Below are 20613 nucleotides of genomic sequence, written 5' to 3'. Positions count from 1 at the left end.
CCAGCAGTCACCTCTCCAGTCATCACCCAGACACATCCCCTTGGTGTTACTGTATAATGTACCATTCCCAGCAGTCACCTCTCCAGTCATCACCCAGACACGTCCCCTGGTGTTACTGTATAATGCCCCATTCCCAGCAGTCACCTCTCCAGCCATCACCCAGACACATCCCCTGGTGTTACTGTATAATGTCCCATTCCCAGCAGTCACCTCTCCAGTCATCACCCAGACACGTCCCCCTGGTGTTACTGTATAATGCCCCATTCCCAGCAGTCACCTCTCCAGCCATCACCCAGACACATCCCCTGGTGTTACTGTATAATGTCCCATTCCCAGCAGTCACCTCTCCAGTCATCACCCAGACACGTCCCCCTGGTGTTACTGTATAATGTCCCATTCCCAGCAGTCACCTCTCCAGTCATCACCCAGACACGTCCCCTGGTGTTACTGTATAATGCCCCATTCCCAGCAGTCACCTCTCCAGTCATCACCCAGACACGTCCCCCTGGTGTTACTGTATAATGCCCCATTCCCAGCAGTCACCTCTCCAGTCATCACCCAGACACATCCCCTGGTGTTACTGTATAATGCCCCATTCCCAGCAGTCACCTCTCCAGTCATCACCCAGACACATCCCCTGGTGTTACTGTATAATGCCCCATTCCCAGCAGTCACCTTTCCAGTCAGCAGCTGAATGATCTTGTTGGTGAGTTCCAGGATCTTCTGGTCATTGTGCCTCACATGTGTCAGTGAGTGAGGTGGAGGCACCGGGATGGGGCTGTGGGTACTGCTCAGTCTTTCTGATACACGAGGACGGCTGCTGGGTGTCTCACACTCACCGGATGTCTTCTTCACTACTGGGTAATCCTGCATATTGGGGAGACAACAATGAAAAGGTAAATGAAACTCCACCTAAATGGGGCTGTTTATTATGCTCATCATTTTTTATTTTTTTCTGAAGAACTCTCTTTTATGAAAAACGGAGGACAGATACTGCAGATAATCGGAGATAAACAGGAGATGAACAGAAGGACCGCAGACTATCTTCCACAACTGCAATCAACAGCCTACAGAGAGTAACCTAATCCAGTACCACCAACGCCTGCAGCCAGCACAGCCTGGACACTGACCGCCCTGTATGATTAAGTAACAGCCATACTGCTCTCACACATTGCTTTCTACTCCTCATTTATACTCTCTACATTCACTGTGTAACGTTCTCAGACTTTCTGTTCCTTCCATTATTTACCAACAAACCGGTTTTCACTGTCTCTGCTTTTACTACACCCCTCTTCTCATCGTTCTTTCTATATTACACCCACTTCATTCTATATTATTCTTCTGAACAACACTACTGTACTGGAATTATGGCTCCTCGATCCTGTCCCATACCAATCCTCTCTGCTAGGTCACCCCCCACCCAAATTTCCAGACTACCCACATGCATTCAGAACCCAGCCAACCTGATCCCCATCTCCCCTGTCCCCTCCATTCCCTTCTCCTGTGCACTCTGGAATGCTAGGTCAATCTGCAACAAGTTACCAACTATCCATGACCTCTTCATCTCCCACTCTTTTAACCTTCTCGCCATCACTGAAACCTGGCTCTCCTCCTCTGACACCACCTCCCCTGCTGCCCTCTCCTATGGAGGCCTCTCCTTCACCCACACGGTCAGACCTGATGGCTGCCAGGGCGGAGGCGTGGGCATCCTTCTCACCCCAAACTGCACCTTTCGTGTCATCCCACCTGAGCCCTCCCTCACCTTCTCCACCTTTGAGGTCCACACTATCCGCCTCTTCTACCCCATTCACCTCCATGTGGCAGTAATCTACCACCCCCCTGGCCGCTGTTCACCTTTCCTTGACAACTTTGCTGCCTGGCTTCCCCACTTTCTCTCTTCTGACCTCCCCTCTGTCATCCTCGGTGACTTTAACATCCCTATCGACATCACTAATGCAGCTTCCTCTAACCATCTTGCCCTTTCCACCTCCTTTGGACTTTCTCAATGGTCCTCCACCCCTACTCACAATCTCGGCCACTCCCTCGACCTTGCCTTCACCCACCGATGTGATCTCTCTGATTTCTCTAACTCTTCCTTCCCTCTCTCTGACCACCATCTGCTTTCTTTCACCCTCTCATCTTCCCCTCTCCTCTCCACGCCCAGACCCACCATCACCAGACGCAATCTCGGGTCTCTCAACTGCGCGCTATCCTGTCCTCCCTCGAGACATTCCTGTCTCCTCTTTCCACTATGACTTGTCCCAACCAGACAGCCTCCTTCTATAACTCTTCCCTTACCGCTGCCCTCGACTCTGTGGCCCCCCTCTCCTCTGTCCCCCTCCGCCGCTCAAAACCCCAACCCTGGCACACCAAACTTACACGATACCTACAAAAATGTTTACGCTCCGCAGAACGCTCCTGGAGGAGATCCCACTCTCTGGCGGATTTCCTCCATTTCAAGTTTATCCTCTCCTCCTATAGCTGTGCTCTTTCTCTCGCCAAGCAATCCTTTTCCAAGCACTCTTCTCAGTCCTCCAGTCCACACCGACTCTTTGAAACTTTTAACACTCTCCTTCGCCCCCCTCCTCCTTCCCTCCCCTCCTCCCTCACTGCCACTGACTTTGCCTCCTTCTTCATCTCCAAAATTGAGGATATTCAAAATCACATCTCCTCCCGTCACCCCTCTGCTGCCCCTCTGCCCCCACCATCCCTCCCCTCCATCTATCCCAACCTGTCCTGCTTCCATCCCACCTAAGACAAGGAAGTCCACTCCCTCATCTTATCCCCCCCCCCCTCAACCTGCCCTTTGGACCCCCTCCCCTCCCGTCTTCTTCGCTCCCTCCCCCCAACTGCCTGCTCCCACCTTGCTCACCTTTTTAACCTATCGCTCTCTACTGGCATCTTTCCCTCACCATTCAAACATGCTCTGGGGTCCCCTATTCTCAAAAAAAACAACCTCAACCTTTCATCACTCACTAGCTACCGCACCATCTCTCTTCTCCCTTTCACCTCCAAACTACTTGAACGACTGGGTCTACAGCCGTCTCACAAGCTACCTCTCTGACCACTCCATCCTTGATCCACTACAATCTGGCTTTCGCCCACTCCACCGAGACTGCCCTGGTGAAAGTCACTAATGAACTGCTTTCGGCCAAATCCAAGGGCCACTTCTCCTTGCTCATCCTTCTGGACCTCTCTGCTGCCTTTGATACCGTGGATCACCCTCTCCTCCTCCGCACACTCCAAAATGTTGGCCTCTCTAGCACCGTCCTTGACTGGTTTACCTCATACCTCACTAACCGCTCCTTCTCTGTGTCTGCCTCCGGAACCACCTCACACCCTTCCATTCTTCCTGTTGGTGTCCCTCAGGGTTATGTCCTAGGCCCCCTTCTGTTCTCCCTGTATACCTCTTCCCTGGGTGCTCTTATTAACTCCTTTGGCCTTCAATACCATGATACCACAATAACAATACTATGCTGATGACACACAACTCTACCTCTCATCTCCTGATCTGTCCCCCTCTGTCCTCTCTCGGGTCTCCAGCTGCCTCTCTGCTATCTCCTCCTGGATGTCTGAGCGCTCTCTGAAGCTCAACATGGACAAAACTGAACTCATTATCTTTCCCCCAGCCAAAGCAACACCCCCTACAAATATCTATCACTGTTGACAACACTATCATCTTCCCCGTTCCCCAACTCCGCTGCCTGGGCATCACTCTTGATTCCTCCCTCTCCTTTGCACCCTACATCCAAGCTCTGGCGCAATCTTGTCAGTTCCAGCTACGCAACATTGCTCGCATCAGGCCATTTCTCTCCCAGAGTGCAACTAAACTGATCATCCACTCACTGGTCATCTCACGACTCGACTACTGCAATGTTCTCCTCAATGGCCTCACTTGCTCCCACCTCGCTCCCCTCCAATCTGTCCTCAACTCCGCAGCTAGGCTCATCTTCCTCTCCCGCCGCTCCACTTCTGCCACTCCCCTTCGACATAATCTACACTGGCTCCCATTCCCCTACAGAATCCTCTTCACACTCCTCACCCTCACATACAAGGCCATCTCCAATTCCACTGCTCCCTACATCTCCAACCTCCTCTCCCTTCATACTCCCTCCCACCCACTGCGGTCGGCTGATGACCATCGCCTCTCCTCTGCCTTGGTCACTGCTTCCCATGCATGAGTTCAGGATTTTGCCCGAGCTGCACCCCTTCAGTGGAACGCGCTCCCCCGCGCCATTAGACTCTCCCCAACCTTGCAAAGCTTCAAATGGGCACTGAAAACCCACCTATTTATCAAAGCGTACCCCTCCAATGCATAACATAGTCCTTAGGCGGCTCCTCCATCCCCCTGCCCCATGCCGTGAACATCTCTGCTTTGCTTGCATACCGCCATCAGGCTTCCTCCTGCTTGGTTGCACCTTATGTCATCTGTCTGTTACCCCTCCCCACTAGATTGTTAGCTCTTCAGAGCAGAGCCCTCTTTCCTCTTGTTGTCTAAGCCCTCTTCTCGACACATTTCACTCAGCGACCATCTTTACCTGCTTTTTCTCCTACTGGTAAAGGCTCCTCTCTCTCCATGGCCGCCAGCCCCAAGTAGTACAATGATTACTCCCTTGCTACTTACATCTAAGCTGTATTATGTTTTGAGAATTGTGGTAATCTTTGTTACCGGCACTCTATTTTTGTTATTTATTTACTGTTATGCTAAGTTTTGTCTCCCTGTACTGTCCTTTGTACGGCGCTGCAAAACACTTGTGGCGCCCTATAAATAAAATGTAATAATAATAATAATAATAATATTTACTGCATGGTCACCTTTTATTCAAATTCATGATTTGCATATATACAAGAAAAACGGGACTTTTAACTTCAGCACTAAAGAACTGGTTCCGCTTATTATATTGAGGAATTTAGCACTAAGTGTTGCAGAAGAGGTGAGGCTGTAAGACAGGAGTGAAACATTGTAACATTTTCTAAGAAGTCTGGTCTTTTTTTTTTAGTATCTAGCAGACTCAACTACATTTGATGTGAAATAACACACATTGATTTGCATATACAGGTTGAGTATCCCTTATCCAAAATGCTTGGGACCAGAGGTATTTTGGATATCGAATTTTTCCGTATTTTGGAATAATTGCATACCATAATGAGATATCATGGTGATGGGACCTAAATCTAAGCACAGAATGCATTTATGTTACATATACACCTTATACACACAGCCTGAAGGTAATTTTAGCCAATATTTTTTATAACTTTGTGCATTAAACAAAGGTTGTGTACATTGAGCCATCAAAAAACAAAGGTTTCACTATTTCACTCTCACTCAAAAAAGTCCGTATTTCGGAATATTCCGTATTTCGGAATATTTGGATATGGGACACTCAACCTGTATTGCATTTTTATTTTAAAATTTTATATATAACAAAAATAAAATAACTACAACTAGTAGCAGAAAAGCTACAGTATACTATTATTGTGTTCTAAACCAGCGCTGTGGGAGAAACCTCTTTTTTAATAGGGCACCACAGGCTGCTCCTCCTGTATAATAACAGTACACTACAGGCTGCTACTCCTGTATAGTAACAGTAACACGACACCACAGGCCACTCCTCCTGCATAGTAACAGGACACCACAGGCTGCTCTCCCTGTAAAATACCAGGGCACCACAGGCTGCTCCTCCTGTATAATAAAAATAATAACAGGACACCACAAGCCGCTCCCCCTGCATTATCATAAGAAATCACAGGTTCCTCCACCTGCATAATAATAATAATAATAATGCTCCACCTGTTTTACAGTAACGGTGGGATTTGCGCCACCTGTATTACGGTAACGGTGGGGTCTGCGCCACCTGTATTACAGTAAAAGGACACTAGAGTGTCAGCCACCTATACAGGGATAATGCAGCACCAGAAGCTGCTCCAGCTGCACTATAACAAGGCACCAGAGGCTGCTCCCCCTGTAGTACAGCAACCTGACACCAGAGCTGCTCAGCCTATAGAAGAATAATAATAATAATAATAATAATAATAATAATAATAATAATAATAATAATATCATTACCTGCTGCCAGACTCAGCAATGGCTGCTCTCTGCTCCTGTTGCCTTTTGTGAACGGTAGATGCTAGACGGAGCTCAGACCAGGGGAAAATGGCCGCCGCTCCTGACGTCACGGCCAGGGAACCAATTGCTGCTGCAGCTGCCAGACTGGTCTACAAGAAAAAGGCCGCCGGCCTCCTGCACTGAGGACATGTATGGTAAAAGTCATTACAGAGGGCGGTGATGTGGCCGGGGAGTAGGAGGGGACAGTCACCAGGAAGCAGCCTGTGCAAATCACACCCTACTTCCTGTCTGTGCGTTCCTCCTTATTTCCGGCCTGTGTGTTCCACACACAAAAAGTGAGTTTCCATCGATTGCGGCCTCCCAGTGTCCGTCGAAATCAGGTGATGGCGTCTTATATATAGACACCCTGTATCTCTACCTGCATATACAGCCTCCCGTTTCCCCCTTATCTATATACAGCCTCTTGTGTCCCCCTTATCTATATACAGCCTCTTGTGTTCCCCTTATCTATATACAGCCTCTTGTGTCCCCATTATCTATATACAGCCTCTTGTGTCCCCTTATCTATATACAGCCTCTTGTGTCCCCTTATCTATATACAGCCTCCCGTATCCCCATATCTATATACAGCCTTTCGTGTCCCCCTCTTCTATATACAGCCTCCCGTATCCCCTTATCTATATACATCCTCCCGTGTCCCCCTTATCTATATACAGCCTCCCGTATCCCCTTATCTATATACAGCCTCCCGTGTCCCCCTTATCTATATACAGCCTTTCGTGTCCCCCTCTTCTATATACAGCCTCTTGTGTCCCCTTATCTATATACAGCCTCTTGTGTCCCCTTATCTATATACAGCCTCCCGTATCCCCCTTATCTGTATACAGCCTCCCGTATCCCCCTTATCTATATACAGCCTCCCGTGTCCCCCTCTTCTATATACAGCCTCCCGTATCCCCTTATCTATATACAGCCTCCCGTATCCCCCTTATCTATATACAGCCTCCCGTATCCCCCTTATCTATATACAGCCTCCCGTATCCCCCTTATCTGTATACAGCCTCCCGTATCCCCCTTATCTATATACAGCCTCCCGTGTCCCCCTCTTCTATATACAGCCTCCCGTGTCCCCCTTTTCTATATACAGCCTCCCGTATCCCCTTATCTATATACAGCCCCCCGTGTCCCCCTTATCTATATACAGCTTCCTGTATCCCCTCATCTATATACAGCCTCCCGTGTCCCCTTAACTTTATACAGCCTCCCGTATCCCCTTATCTATATACAGCCTCCCGTGTCTCCTTATCTATATACAGCCTCTTGTGTCCCCTTATCTATATACAGCATCCCGTGTCCCCTTATCTATATACATCCTCCCGTATCCCTTCACCTATATACAGCTTTCCGTGTCCCCCTCATCTATATACAGCTTTCCGTGTCCCCTTCTTCTATATAATACAGCTTTCCGTGTCCCCTTCTTCTATATACAGCTTTCCGTGTCCCCTTCTTCTATATACAGCTTTCCGTGTCCCCTTCTTCTATATACAGCCTCCCGTGTCCCCTTCTTCTATATACAGCCTCCCGTGTCCCCTTCTTCTATATACAGCCTCCCGTGTCCCCTTCTTCTATATACAGCCTCCCGTGTCCCCTTCTTCTATATACAGCCTCCCGTGTCCCCTTCTTCTATATACAGCCTCCCGTATCCCCCTTATCTATATACAGCCTCCCGTGTCCCCCTTATCTATATACAGCCTCCCGTGTCCCCCTTATCTATATACAGCCTCCCGTGTCCCCCTTATCTATATACAGCCTCCCGTGTCCCCCTTATCTATATACAGCCTCCCGTGTCCCCCTTATCTATATACAGCCTCCCGTGTCCCCCTTATCTATATACAGCCTCCCGTGTCCCCCTTATCTATATACAGCCTCCCGTGTCCCCCTTATCTATATACAGCCTCCCGTATCCCCCTTATCTATATACAGCCTCCCGTATCCCCCTTATCTATATACAGCCTCCCGTATCCCCCTTATCTATATACAGCCTCCCGTATCCCCTTATCTATATACAGCCTCCTGTGTCCCCCTTATCTATATATAGCCTTTCGTGTGCCCCTCTTCTATATACAGCCTCCCATGTCCCCTTATCTATGTACAGCCTCCCGTATCCCCTTATCTATGTACAGCCTCCCGTATCCCCTTATCTATGTACAGCCCCCCCGTATCCCCTTATCTATGTACAGCCCCCCGTATCCCCTTATCTATATACAGCCCCCCGTATCCCCTTATCCCCTTATCTATATACAGCCCCCCGTATCCCCTTATCTATATACAGCCCCCCGTATCCCCTTATCTATATACAGCCCCCCGTGTCCCCCTTATCTATATACAGCCCCCCGTATCCCCTTATCTATATACAGCCCCCGTGTCCCCCTTATCTATATACAGCTTCCTGTGTCCCCTCATCTATATACAGCCTCCCGTGTCTCCTTAACTATATACAGCCTCCCGTATCCCCTTATCTATATACAGCCTCCCGTGTCTCCTTATCTATATACAGCCTCCCGTGTCTCCTTATCTATATACAGCCTCCCGTGTCCCCCTATCTATATACAGCCTCCCGTGTCCCCTTATCTATATACAGCCTCCCGTATCCCTTCACCTATATACAGCTTTCCGTGTCCCCCTCATCTATATACAGCTTTCCGTGTCCCCTTCTTCTATATACAGCCTCCCGTGTCCCCTTCTTCTATATACAGCCTCCCGTGTCCCCTTCTTCTATATACAGCCTCCCGTGTCCCCTTCTTCTATATACAGCCTCCCGTGTCCCCCTCATCTATATACAGCCTCCCGTGTCCCCCTCATCTATATACAGCCTCCCGTGTCCCCCTATCTATATACAGCCTCCCGTGTCCCCTTATCTATATACAGCCTCCCGTGTCCCCTTATCTATATACAGCCTCCCGTATCCCCTTATCTATATATAGCCTCCCGTGTCCCCCTCTTCTATATACAGCCTCCCGTGTCCCCCTCTTCTATATACAGCCTCCCGTGTCCCCCTTTTCTATATACAGCCTCCCGTATCCCCTTATCTATGTACAGCCCCCCGTATCCCCTCATCTATATACAGCCTCCCGTATCCCCTCATCTATATACAGCCTCCCGTGTCCCCTTATCTATATACAGCCTCCCGTATCCCCTTATCTATATACAGCATCCCGTGTCCCCTTATCTATATACAGCCTCTTGTGTCCCCTTATCTATATACAGCATCCCGTGTCCCCTTATCTATATACAGCCTCCCGTATCCCTTCACCTATATACAGCTTTCCGTGTCCCCCTCATCTATATACAGCTTTCCGTGTCCCCTTCTTCTATATACAGCTTTCCGTGTCCCCTTCTTCTATATACAGCTTTCAGTGTCCCCTTCTTCTATATACAGCCTCCCGTGTCCCCTTCTTCTATATACAGCCTCCCGTGTCCCCTTCTTCTATATACAGCCTCCCGTGTCCCCTTCTTCTATATACAGCCTCCCGTGTCCCCTTCTTCTATATACAGCCTCCCGTGTCCCCTTCTTCTATATACAGCCTCCCGTGTCCCCTTCTTCTATATACAGCCTCCCGTGTCCCCTTATCTATATACAGCCTCCCGTGTCCCCTTATCTATATACAGCCTCCCGTGTCCCCTTCTTCTATATACAGCCTCCCGTATCCCCCTTTTCTCTGACGTCCTAGTGGATGCTGGGGACTCCGTAAGGACCATGGGGAATAGCGGCTCCGCAGGAGACTGGGCACAAAAGTAAAGCTTTAGAACTACCTTGTGTGCACTGGCTCCTCCCCCTATGACCCTCCTCCAAGCCTCAGTTAGATTTTTGTGCCCGAACGAAGCAGTATTCATTCCGGGAGTGGACAACTGGGAAGCAGACTTCCTCAGTAGACACGACCTCCACCCGGGAGAGTGGGGACTTCACCCAGAAGTCTTCCACATGTTTATAAAACTCGACAAGTATTGCGCCAGGTCAAGGGACCCTCAGGCAATAGCTGTAGACGCTCTGGTAACACAGTGGGTGTACCAGTCAGTGTATGTGTTCCTTCCCCTGCCTCTCATACCCAAGGTACTGAGAATTATAAGATGGAGAGGAGTAAGCACTATATTCGTGGCTCCGGATTGGCCAAGAGGGACTTGGTAACCGGAACTTCAAGAGATGCTCACGGAGGATCCGTGGCCTCTACCTCTAAGAAGGGACCTGCTCCAGCAAGGACCCTGTCTGTTCCAAGACTTACCGCGGCTGCGTTTGACGGCATGGCGGTTGAACGCCGGATCCTGAAGGAGAAAGGCATTCCGGATGAAGTCATTCCTATCCTGATCAAAGCCAGGAAAGATATAACCGCAAAACATTATCACCGCATTTGGCGAAAATATGTTGCGTGGTGCGAGGCCAGTAAGGCCCCGACGGAGGAATTTTTCAACTAGGTCGATTCCTACTTTTCCTGCAAACAGGAGTGTCTATGGGCCTGAAATGGTGGTCCATTAAGGTTCAAATTTCGTCCCTGTCAATTTTCTTCCAAAAAGAACTAGCTTCAGTCCCTGAAGTTCAGACGTTTGTGAAAGGGGTACTGTATATACAGCCTCCTTTTGTGCCTCCAGTGGCACCTTGGGATCTAAATGTAGTTTTTGGGTTCCAAAAGTCAGATTGGTTTGAACCACTTAAATATGTGGAGTTAAAATATCTCACATGGAAAGTGGTCATGCTGTTGGCCCTGGCCTGGGCCAGGTGCGTGTCAGAATTGGCGGCTTTATCCTGTAAAAGCCCTCATCTGATTTTCCATTCGGACAGGGCGGAATTGAGGACTTGTCCTCAGTTTCTCCCTAAGGTGGTTTTCAGCGTTTCACCTGAATCAACCTATTGTGGTGCCTGCGGCTACTAGGGACTTGGAGGACTCCAAGTTGCTAGACGTTGTCAGGGCCCTGGAAATATAGGTTTCCAGGACGGCTGGAGTCAGAAAATCTGACTCTTTGTTTATTCTGTATGCACCCAACAAGCTGGGTGCTCCTGCTTCTAAGCAGACTATTGCTCGTTGGATTTGTAGTACAATTCAGCTTGCACATTCTGTGGCAGGCCTGCCACAGCCAAAATCTGTAAAAGCCCATTCCACAAGGAAGGTGGGCTCATCTTGGGCGGCTGCCCGAGGGGTCTCGGCTTTACAACGTTGCCGAGCAGCTACTTGGTCAGGAGTAAATACGTTTGTAAAATTCTACAAATTTGATACCCTGGCTGAGGAGGACCTGGAGTTCTCTCATTTGGTGCTGCAGAGTCATCCACACTCTCCCGCCCGTTTGGGAGCTTTGGTATAATCCCCATGGTCCTTACGGAGTCCCCAGCATCCACTAGGACGTCAGAGAAAATAAGAATTTACTTACCGATAATTCTATTTCTCGTAGTCCGTAGTGGATAATGGGCGCCCATCCCAAGTGCGGATTGTCTGCAATACTGGTACATAGTTATTGTTACCAAAAAAATCGGGTTATTGCTGTAGTGAGCCATCTTTTCTAGAGGCTCCTCTGTTATCATGCTGTTAACTGGGTTTAGATCACAAGTTATATGGTGTGATTGGTGTGGCTGGTATGAGTCTTACCCGGGATTCAAAATCCTTCCTTATTGTGTACGCTCGTCCGGGCACAGTATCCTAACTGAGGCTTGGAGGAGGGTCATAGGGGGAGGAGCCAGTGCACACCAGGTAGTTCTAAAGCTTTACTTTTGTGCCCAGTCTTCTGCGGAGCCGCTATTCCCCATGGTCCTTACGGAGTCCCCAGCATCCACTACGGACTACGAGAAATAGAATTATCGGTAAGTAAATTCTTATTATCTATATACAGCCTCCCGTGTCCCCCTTATCTATATACAGCCTCCCGTGTCCCCCTTATCTATATACAGCCTCCCGTGTCCCCCTTATCTATATACAGCCTCCCGTGTCCCCCTTATCTATATACAGCCTCCCGTATCCCCTTATCTATATACAGCCTCCCGTATCCCCTTATCTATATACAGCCTCCTGTGTCCCCCTTATCTATATACAGCCTTTCGTGTCCCCCTCTTCTATATACAGCCTCCCGTGTCCCCCTCTTCTATATACAGCCTCCCGTGTCCCCTTATCTATATACAGCCTCCCGTATCCCCTTATCTATGTACAGCCTCCCGTATCCCCTTATCTATGTACAGCCCCCCGTATCCCCTTATCTATATACAGCCCCCCGTATCCCCTTATCTATATACAGCCCCCCGTATCCCCTTATCTATATACAGCCCCCCGTATCCCCTTATCTATATACAGCCTCCCGTATCCCCTTATCTATATACAGCCCCCCGTATCCCCTTATCTATATACAGCCCCCCGTGTCCCCCTTTTCTATATACAGCCCCCCGTATCCCCTTATCTATATACAGCCCCCGTGTCCCCCTTATCTATATACAGCTTTCTGTGTCCCCTCATCTATATACAGCCTCCCGTGTCTCCTTAACTATATACAGCCTCCCGTATCCCCTTATCTATATACAGCCTCCCGTGTCCCCTTATCTATATACAGCCTCCCGTGTCCCCCTTATCTATATACAGCCTCCCGTGTCCCCCTATCTATATACAGCCTCCCGTGTCCCCTTATCTATATTCAGCCTCCCGTATCCCTTCACCTATATACAGCTTTCCGTGTCCCCCTCATCTATATACAGCTTTCCGTGTCCCCCTCATCTATATACAGCCTCCCGTGTCCCCTTCTTCTATATACAGCCTCCCGTGTCCCCTTCTTCTATATACAGCCTCCCGTGTCCCCTTATCTATATACAGCCTCCCGTGTCCCCTTATCTATATACAGCCTCTCCCCTTATCTATATACAGCCTCCCGTGTCCCCTTATCTATATACAGCCTCTCCCCTTATCTATATACAGCCTCCCCTGTCCCCTTATCTATATACAGCCTCCCGTGTCCCCTTCTTCTATATACAGCCTCCCGTATCCCCCTTATCTATATACAGCCTCCCGTATCCCCCTTATCTATATACAGCCTCCCGTATCCCCCTTATCTATATACAGCCTCCCGTATCCCCCATATCTATATACAGCCTCCCGTGTCCCCCTCTTCTATATACAGCCTCCCGTGTCCCCTTATCTATATACAGCCTCCCGTATCCCCTTATCTATGTACAGCCCCCCGTATCCCCTTATCTATATACAGCCCCCCGTGGTGTCCCCCTTATCTATATACAGCTTCCCGTATCCCCTCATCTATATACAGCCTCCCGTATCCCCTCATCTATATACAGCCTCCCGTGTCCCCCTCATCTGTATACAACCTCCCGTGTCCCCCTCATCTGTATACAGCCTCCCGTGTCCCCCTCATCTATATACAGCCTCCCGTGTCCCCCTCATCTATATACAGCCTCCCGTGTCCCCCTATCTATATACAGCCTCCCGTGTCCCCTTATCTATATACAGCCTCCCGTATCCCTTCACCTATATACAGCCTCCTGTGTCCCCCTCATCTATATACAGCTTTCCGTGTCCCCTTCTTCTATATACAGCCTCCCGTGTCCCCTTCTTCTATATACAGCCTCCCGTGTCCCCCTCATCTATATACAGCTTTCCGTGTCCCCTTCTTCGATATACAGCCTCCCGTGTCCCCTTCTTCTATATACAGCCTCCCGTGTCCCCTTCTTCTATATACAGCCTCCCGTGTCCCCTTCTTCTATATACAGCCTCTCGTGTCCCCTTCTTCTATATACAGCCTCCCGTGTCCCCTTCTTCTATATACAGCCTCCCGTGTCCCCTTATCTATATACAGCCACCCGTGTCCCCCTTATCTATATACAGCCTCCCGTGTCCCCCTTATCTATATACAGCCTCCCGTATCCCTTCATCTATATACAGGCTCCCGTGTCCCCTTATCTATATACAGGCTCCCGTGTTCCCTTATCTATATGCAGCCTCCCGTATCCCCCTTATCTATATACAGCCTCCCGTGTTCCCCTCTTCTATATACAGCCTCCCGTATCCCCTTATCTATATGCAGCCTCTTGTGTCCCCTAATCTATATACAGCCTCCCGTATCCCCTTATCTATATACAGCCTCCCGTATCCCCCTTTTCTCTGACGTCCTAGTGGATGCTGGGGACTCCGAAAGGACCATGGGGAATAGGGGCTCCGCAGGAGACTGGGCACAAAAGTTAAAGCTTTAAGACTACCTGGTGTGCACTGGCTCCTCCCCCTATGACCCTCCTCCAAGCCTCAGTTAGATTTTTGTGCCCGAACGAGAAGGGTGCAGTCTAGGTGGCTCTCCTGAGCTGCTTAGAAAAAAGTTTAGTTTTAGGTTTTTTATTTTCAGTGAGACCTGCTGGCAACAGGCTCACTGCATCGAGGGACTAAGGGGAGAAGAAGCGAACTCACCTGCGTGCAGAGTGGATTGGGCTTCTTAGGCTACTGGACATTAGCTCCAGAGGGACGATCACAGGCCCAGCCATGGATGGGTCCCAGAGCCGCGCCGCCGTCCCCCTTACAGAGCCAGAAGAGCAGAAGAGGTCCAGAAAAATCGGCGGCAGAAGACGTCCTGTCTTCAATAAGGTAGCGCACAGCACCGCAGCTGTGCGCCATTGCTCTCAGCACACTTCACACTCCGGTCACTGAGGGTGCAGGGCGCTGGGTGGGGGCGCCCTGAGACGCAATATAAACACCTTAGGGGGCAAAAAATGCATCACATATAGCTCCTGGGCTATATGGATGCATTTAACTCATGCCTGTTTTTCCATAAAAAAGCGGGAGAACGGCCGCCGAGAAGGGGGCGGAGCCTATCTCCTCAGCACACTGGCGCCATTTTTCCTCACAGCTCCGTTGGAGGGAAGCTCCCTGACTCTCCCCTGCACTCCTGCACTACAGAAACAGGGTAAAACAAAGAGAGGGGGGGGCACTAATTTGGCAGATAAATCTATACAGCAGCTATATAAGGGAAAAACACTTATATAAGGTTATCCCTGTATATGTATGTATATATATATATATATATATATATATATATATATATATATATATATATATATATATATATATATATAGCTAGCGCTCTGGTGTGTGCTGGCAAACTCTCCCTCTGTCTCCCCAAAGGGCTAGTGGGGTCCTGTCCTCTATCAGAGCATTCCCTGTGTGTGTGCTGTGTGTCGGTACGTTGTGTCGACATGTATGAGGAGGAAAATGGTATGGAGGCGGAGCAATTGCCTGTATTAGTGATGTCACCCCCTAGGGAGTCGACACCTGACTGGATGGTCTTATGGAAGGAATTACGTGATAGTGTCAGCACTTTACAAAAGACTGTTGACGACATGAGACAGCCGGCAAATCAGTTAATACCTGTACAGGCGTCTCAAACACCGTCAGGGGCTCTAAAGCGCCCGTTACCTCAGGTGGTCGACACAGACCCAGACACGGACACTGACTCCAGTGTCGACGGTGAGGAAACAAACGTATTTTCCAGTAGGGCCACACGTTACATGATCACGGCAATGAAGGAGGTTTTGAACATTTCTGATACTACAAGTACCACAAAAAAGGGTATTATGTGGGGTGTGAAAAAACTACCCGTAGTTTTTCCTGAATCAGATGAATTAAATGAGGTGTGTGATGAAGCGTGGGTTTCCCCCGATAAAAAACTGCTAATTTCTAAAAAAAATATTGGCATTATACCCTTTCCCGCCAGAGGTTAGGGCGCGTTGGGAAACACCCCCTAGGGTAGATAAGGCGCTCACACGCTTATCAAAACAAGTGGCGTTACCGTCTCCTGATACGGCCGCCCTCAAGGAACCAGCTGATAGGAAGCTGGAAAATATCCTAAAAAGTATATACACACATACTGGTATTATACTGCGACCAGCAATCGCCTCAGCCTGGATGTGCAGTGCTGGGGTGGCTTGGTCGGATTCCCTGACTGAAAATATTGATACCCTGGACAGGGACAATATATTATTGACTATAGAGCATTTAAAGGATGCATTTCTATATATGAGAGATGCACAGAGGGATATTTGCACTCTGGCATCAAGAGTAAGTGCGCTGTCCATTTCTGCCAGAAGAGGGTTATGGACGCGACAGTGGTCAGGTGATGCGGATTCCAAACGGCATATAGAAGTATTGCCGTATAAAGGGGAGGAGTTATTTGGGGTCGGTCTATCGGACCTGGTGGCCACGGCAACGGCTGGGAAATCCACCTTTTTACCCCAGGTCACCTCTCAGCAGAAAAAGACACCGTCTTTTCAGGCTCAGTCCTTTCGTCCCCATAAGGGCAAGCGGGCAAAAGGCCACTCGTATCTGCCCCGGGGCAGAGGAAGGGGAAAAAGACTGCAGCAGACAGCCTCTTCCCAGGAACAGAAGCCCTCCCCCGCTTCTGCCAAGTCCTCAGCATGACGCTGGGGCCTTACAAGCGGACTCAGGCACGGTGGGGGCCTGTCTCAAGAATTTCAGTGCGCAGTGGGCTCACTCGCAAGTGGACCCCTGGATCCTGCAGGTAGTATCTCAGGGGTACAAATTGGAATTCGAGACGTCTCCCCCTCGCCGGTTCCTGAAGCCTGCTTTACCAACGTCTCCCCCCGACAGGGAGGCGGTATTGGAAGCCATTCACAAGCTGTATTCCCAGCAGGTGATAATCAAGGTACCCCTCCTACAACAGGGAAAGGGGTATTATTCCACTCTGTTTGTGGTACCGAAGCCGGACGGCTCGGTGAGACCTATTTTAAATCTGAAATCCTTGAACACTTACATACAAAGGTTCAAATTCAAGATGGAATCACTCAGAGCAGTGATAGCGAACCTGGAAGAAGGGGACTATATGGTGTCTCTGGACATCAAGGATGCTTACCTCCATGTCCCAATTTACCCTTCTCACCAAGGGTACCTCAGGTTTGTGGTACAGAACTGTCACTATCAGTTTCAGACGCTGCCGTTTGGATTGTCCACGGCACCCCGGGTCTTTACCAAGGTAATGGCCGAAATGATGATTCTTCTTCGAAGAAAAGGCGTCTTAATTATCCCTTACTTGGACGATCTCCTGATAAGGGCAAGGTCCAGAGAACAGTTAGAGGTCGGAGTAGCACTATCTCAAGTAGTACTACGACAGCACGGATGGATTCTAAATATTCCAAAATCGCAGCTGATTCCGACGACACGTCTGCTGTTCCTAGGGATGATTCTGGACACAGTACAGAAAAAGGTGTTTCTCCCGGAGGAGAAAGCCAGGGAGTTATCCGACCTAGTCCGGAACCTCCTAAAACCAGGCCAAGTGTCAGTGCATCAATGCACAAGGGTCCTGGGAAAAATGGTGGCTTCTTACGAAGCAATTCCATTCGGCAGATTCCACGCAAGAACTTTTCAGTGGGATCTGCTGGACAAATGGTCCGGATCGCATCTTCAAATGCATCAGCGGATAACCCTGTCTCCAAGGACAAGGGTGTCTCTCCTGTGGTGGTTGCAGAGTGCTCATCTTCTAGAGGGCTGCAGATTCGGCATTCAGGACTGGGTCCTGGTGACCACGGATGCCAGCCTGAGAGGCTGGGGAGCAGTCACACAGGGAAAAAATTTCCAGGGCTTGTGGTCAAGCATGGAAACGTCACTTCACATAAATATCCTGGAACTAAGGGCCATTTACAATGCCCTAAGTCAGGCAAGGCCTCTGCTTCAGGGTCAGCCGGTGCTGATCCAGTCGGACAACATCACGGCAGTCGCCCACGTAAACAGACAGGGCGGCACAAGAAGCAGGAGGGCAATGACGGAAGTTGCAAGGATTCTTCGCTGGGCGGAAAATCATGTGATAGCACTGTCAGCAGTGTTCATTCCGGGAGTGGACAACTGGGAAGCAGACTTCCTCAGCAGACACGATCTCCACCCGGGGGAGTGGGGACTTCACCCAGAAGTCTTCCACATGATTGTGAACCGTTGGGAAAAACCAAAGGTGGACATGATGGCGTCCCGCCTCAACAAAAAACTGGACAGATATTGCGCCAGGTCAAGGGACCCTCAGGCAATAGCTGTGGACGCTCTGGTAACACCGTGGGTGTACCAGTCAGTGTATGTGTTCCCTCCTCTGCCTCTCATACCCAAGGTACTGAGAATCATGAGAAGGAGAGGAGTAAGGACTATACTCGTGGCTCCGGATTGGCCAAGAAGGACTTGGTACCCGGAACTTCAAGAGATGCTCACGGAAGACCCGTGGCCTCTACCTCTAAGAAAGGACCTGCTCCAGCAGGGACCATGTCTGTTCCAAGACTTACCGCGGCTGCGTTTGACGGCATGGCGGTTGAACGCCGGATCCTGAAGGAAAAAGGCATTCCGGATGAAGCCATCCCTACCCTGATCAAAGCCAGGAAGGATGTAACTGTGCAACATTATCACCGTATTTGGCGTAAATATGTTGCGTGGTGTGAGGCCAGGAAGGCCCCTACAGAGGAATTTCAACTGGGTCGTTTCCTGCATTTCCTGCAAACAGGACTGTCTATGGGCCTAAAATTAGGGTCCATTAAGGTTCAAATTTCGGCCCTGTCAATATTCTTCCAAAAAGAACTAGCTTCAGTTCCTGAAGTTCAGACGTTTGTCAAGGGGGTACTGCATATACAGCCTCCTTTTGTGCCTCCAGTGGCACCTTGGGATCTCAATGTAGTTTTGGGGTTCCTAAAATCACATTGGTTTGAACCACTCACCACTGTGGACTTAAAATATCTCACATGGAAAGTGGTAATGCTGTTAGCCCTGGCCTCAGCCAGGCGTGTCTCAGAATTGGCGGCTTTATCCTATAAAAGCCCTTACCTAATTTTTCATACGGACAGGGCAGAATTGAGGACTCGTCATCAATTTCTCCCTAAGGTGGTTTCAGCATTTCACTTAAACCAGCCTATTGTGGTGCCTGCGGCTACTAGGGACTTGGAGGATTCCAAGTTGCTGGACGTAGTCAGGGCCCTGAAAATATGTTTCCAGGACGGCTGGAGTCAGAAAATCTGACTCGCTGTTTATCCTGTATGCACCCAACAAGCTGGGTGCTCCTGCTTCTAAGCAGACTATTGCTCGTTGGATTTGTAGTACAATTCAGCTTGCACATTCTGTGGCAGGCCTGCCACAGCCAAAATCTGTAAAAGCCCATTCCACACGGAAAGTGGGCTCATCTTGGGCGGCTGCCCGAGGGGTCTCGGCTTTACAACTTTGCCGAGCAGCTACTTGGTCAGGGGCAAACACGTTTGCTAAATTCTACAAATTTGATACTCTGGCTGAGGAGGACCTGGAGTTCTCTCATTCGGTGCTGCAGAGTCATCCGCACTCTTCCGCCCGTTTGGGAGCTTTGGTATAATCCCCATGGTCCTTTCGGAGTCCCCAGCATCCACTAGGACGTCAGAGAAAATAAGAATTTACTTACCGATAATTCTATTTCTCATAGTCCGTAGTGGATGCTGGGCGCCGATCCCAAGTGCGGATTGTCTGCAATACTTGTACATAGTTATTGTTACAAAAAATCGGGTTATTATTGTTGTGAGCCATCTTTTCAGAGGCTCCTCTGTTATCATGCTGTTAACTGGGTTCAGATCACAAGTTGTATGGTGTGATTGGTGTGGCTGGTATGAGTCTTACCCGGGATTCAAAATCCTTCCTTATTGTGTACGCTCATCCGGGCACAGTATCCTAACTGAGGCTTGGAGGAGGGTCATAGGGGGAGGAGCCAGTGCACACCAGGTAGTCTTAAAGCTTTTACTTTTGTGCCCAGTCTCCTGCGGAGCCGCTATTCCCCATGGTCCTTTCGGAGTCCCCAGCATCCACTACGGACTATGAGAAATAGAATTATCGGTAAGTAAATTCTTATTCTCTATATACAGCCTCCCGTGTCTCCTTATCTATATACAGCGTCCCGTATCCCCCTTATCTATATACAGCCTCTTGTGTCCCCCTTGTGTATATACAGCCTCCCGTATCCCCTTATCTATATACAGCCTCCCGTGTCCCCCTTGTGTATATACAGCCTCCCGTGTCCCCTTATCTATATACAGCCTCCCGTGTCCCCTTATCTATATACAGCCTCCCGTGTCCCCTTATCTATATACAGCCTCCCGTGTCCCCTTATCTATATACAGCCTCCCGTGTCCCCTTATCTATATACAGCCTCCCGTGTCCCCTTATCTATATACAGCCTCCCGTGTCCCCTTATCTATATACAGCCTCCCGTGTCCCCTTATCTATATACAGCCTCCCGTGTCCCCTTATCTATATACAGCCTCCCGTGTCCCCTTATCTATATACAGCCTCCCGTGTCCCCTTATCTATATACAGCCTCCCGTGTCCCCTTATCTATATACAGCCTCCCGTGTCCCCTTATCTATATACAGCCTCCCGTGTCCCCTTATCTATATACAGCCTCCCGTGTCCCCTTATCTATATACAGCCTCCCGTGTCCCCTTATCTATATACAGCCTCCCGTGTCCCCTTATCTATATACAGCCTCCCGTGTCCCCTTATCTATATACAGCCTCCCGTGTCCCC

The 20613-nt window shown here is 49.3% G+C and overlaps 2 protein-coding genes across 2 annotated transcripts in view; one reads left to right on the top strand and one right to left on the bottom strand.

The window, feature by feature from the left end:
• Positions 1 to 6263, bottom strand: part of LOC135054586 (zinc finger protein 551-like) — a 161896-nt gene extending 155633 nt beyond the window's left edge. Inside the window, exons 1-2 of the mRNA XM_063957747.1 lie at positions 6068 to 6263; positions 676 to 867 (exon numbers count right to left, since the gene is read on the bottom strand). The gene's annotated coding sequence lies outside the window, so the exon portion shown is untranslated. The remainder of the gene's footprint in view (positions 1 to 675; positions 868 to 6067) is intronic.
• A 32-nt stretch (positions 6264 to 6295) lies between these two features.
• LOC135057102 (uncharacterized) overlaps positions 6296 to 20613 on the top strand; it is a 261966-nt gene continuing 247648 nt past the window's right edge. The window contains exon 1 of the mRNA XM_063963003.1: positions 6296 to 6447. The gene's annotated coding sequence lies outside the window, so the exon portion shown is untranslated. The remainder of the gene's footprint in view (positions 6448 to 20613) is intronic.

This window comes from Pseudophryne corroboree, chromosome 3 (assembly GCF_028390025.1).
Source record: "Pseudophryne corroboree isolate aPseCor3 chromosome 3, aPseCor3.hap2, whole genome shotgun sequence".
NCBI classification, from domain to species: Eukaryota; Metazoa; Chordata; class Amphibia; order Anura; family Myobatrachidae; genus Pseudophryne; species Pseudophryne corroboree.
This window is presented reverse-complemented; position numbering and strand designations above follow the sequence as displayed.